Consider the following 2,891-nt stretch of genomic DNA (forward strand, 5'->3'; position numbering starts at 1 on the left):
CTGGAACCAGTCTCCTTGAGAGGGGCTGAACATACAGTACTTCCACTTTGAAGTTGCCCATGGTGAGAGGCAAAAGGCAGGAGTGGGCATACTTATTGCCCTCCATCTTGGCGCGTGTACGTTGGGGTTTAACCCGGTGAACAAGAGGGTAGCCTCCCTCCACCTACAGGTGGGGGACGGGTTCTGTCAGCTGTTGTTTGCTTACACAAACAACAGTCACAACGACAGTTCAGATCACTCACCCTTCTTGGAGTCCTTGGAGGGGGTACTGGAGAGTGCCCCTCCTGGGGACTCCCTTGTTCTACTGGGGGGCTTCAACGCTCATGTGGGTAATGACAGTGAGACCTGGAGGGGCGTGGTTGGGAGGAACTGAACCCCCGATCTGAACTCGAGTGGTATTCTGTTGTTGGACTTCTGTGCTCATCACAGATTGTCCATAATGAACACCATGTTCAGGCATAAGGGTGTCCATATATGCACTTGGCACCAGGACACCCTTGGCCACAGTTCGATGATCGACTTTGTCATCGTTTCATCGTATCTGCGGCCGTATGTCTTGGACACTCGGGTGAAGAGAGGTGCAAAGCTGTCCACTGACGCTTCACTGTTGCGTCTCAGTCTGTTGTCCAGATGAACACTGAAGTATATATATTCTTCAACCGCCTCCACTTCTTTTCCCATGATGGAAATGGGGTTTGATTTGATCCTGTTCCTCCTGAAATCAACAATCACCTCCTTTGTTCTCTGGTGCTCCGGCTTCCTGGCCACAGTCTGAATTCATGACTTTTAGATCAACTGGTCTCTAAATTCTCCTTTTATTATATTGATAATTATTATTATTACTATTGCTAATAATAGTATTAGTAATATAACAAAGTTATTATAATTTAATATTGTTATCATTGTTATTGTTTTTTAATAATACTAATAGCAATAATAATATGAATATTAATGAATATTAATATATTAGTATGTTAATATACAATTAATTATACAATAACTGATGTGATACATAGTAATATCATAATTATATTGCTAAGTACTATACTGAAATGATTATTATAATTAATCATAATCATTACTGTTAATAACAATAAATAATTATTATCAATATATTAAATAGTAAGAATAATTAGTATTACTTATATTGATAATTATTATTGTTACTATTGATAATGATAGTAGTAATAATATAACAAAGTTATTATAATGTAATATTGTTATTGCTATTGTTTTTAATCATAACAGTACAATTAGTAGTATTATGACTAATAATAGTACTAATGGTACTATTAGCACTAATAGTACTAATAGTACTGTTTTGAGCATATATTTTAAGCTACACAAAATATCTTTAAGCAATATTTTAAACATATTAAAAATATATTTTAAATGTCGCAAGTGTATATTTGCACTTGGGCAAATATATATTTTGTTCACTTAAAGTATACTTTTATTTAATACATTTCTTTAAAGTTATGTCAAAATTAGTACAAGCATATTTTTAGTATACTTTGTATATATTTATAGGTAGTACACTTAATATTTAGTATACTTAAAATATATCTACACAAATGTAAGTATATTTGAAATATACTAAAGTACTTTTTTCACTAGGGTTCGTCCTTGTTTGTAGCAGTATAAGTATTTATAATAATAATTACATATTTTATTTAAAAGATGCTTTAACCTCACAAAAATAAAATTAATACATTTTAAAGAAAGAAAAAAATCAAAGAGAAAATAGAGATTTGGTACAAGAGACCCTATTAGTGATATTTTTACTCAGTTTTACAGACAAATGCTTCTCAAGAAACAAAAGAAATATTTAAAACAAAAAACTGTGAGGATCTGGGGAAGGAGGTTAGGTAGTCTCTAGTTTCTCCACCAGGGGGCATCTTGGGACCTTCTGGAGGGCCTGGACCTGGAGCTGCACAACTGCTGCCACTTACATTGTTTGGAGGAGTTTATCAGGACGGAGCCGCCAACACTCCTGTGCCAGAGTGTTAGCCTGTGATGATAATACCATTGTTAGCTCACCTCCGACCAACCTGCTCTCCGAGTAACCTCCTTTGTGCTGCCTTTCCTAGTTTGTCATTCCGCGAAGCCCCGAGTTCTTCGAACTTCTACAAACCTGGGCAGATTACCAAAGATCCTCGAGACCCCGCGGATTTTACCCGTTGGTGGCCACATCCCTGAGACCAGCTCTCAGTTCTGTCAGAGGCAGATCCCTGGTCAAGCGGATCTCTCCTCCTGGCTCCTCACCTGAGACCACCCTCCACTCACCTGTCCGCCCTCTAGAAAAGCTCCCGCCCGCGTTCCAGCCTGCAGCTCCGGATCCTTGCAGTTCACCTCTCCATGCTTTGACGAGCTAATCAGCARGTAGGTCTCTGGCTGGACTGCAAATTCCCACGATCTCTGAACCCCCTCTTACCTGCCTTATTTCCACCTAGAGACCCAGAACCACGAAGACGAGCACCAGTTCCTGAGCTTCTTGTACATACCTGTTTGCWCTGTATTTAATAAATCACCATAACCTTTACTGGTCTCCAGAGTGTGTTCTGCGCATGTGGGTTCGACAAATTAATCTCAACATGACAAAAACAACACAGAACTGAAGGTGGTGACAAACTAGTGAGTAAAAAATATTTGATACATGTGAAGTAATGCAATTTATGTAAAATACATTTAAATGAATTAATTGCACATTTAAGTGAGAAAAAACTCTGATGGAGTTGACATCTGACCAAGGTGACAAAATGCCAAACTACTTCCAATTTATATGATATTCTGAAGGAGGCCATATTGTAGCTCATCAGGTCCATGAAATCTTTACAATAAACTAAAATTAAGTTTTTATTAAACACAATTTCATCAAAGTTTGGTAAATT

The 2,891-nt window shown here is 37.7% G+C and overlaps 1 long non-coding RNA gene across 1 annotated transcript; it reads left to right on the top strand.

Moving 5' to 3' along the window:
- The first annotated feature begins 1,768 nt into the window (after positions 1–1,768).
- LOC108167201 (uncharacterized) lies at positions 1,769–2,542 on the top strand. The gene is made up of 2 exons (XR_001777560.1): positions 1,769–2,382; positions 2,456–2,542. It is a non-coding gene; the product is annotated as an uncharacterized LOC108167201 (long non-coding RNA).
- The last annotated feature ends 349 nt before the right edge of the window (positions 2,543–2,891 follow it).

Source organism: Poecilia reticulata, linkage group LG18 (assembly GCF_000633615.1).
Source record: "Poecilia reticulata strain Guanapo linkage group LG18, Guppy_female_1.0+MT, whole genome shotgun sequence".
Taxonomy (NCBI): domain Eukaryota; kingdom Metazoa; phylum Chordata; class Actinopteri; order Cyprinodontiformes; family Poeciliidae; genus Poecilia; species Poecilia reticulata.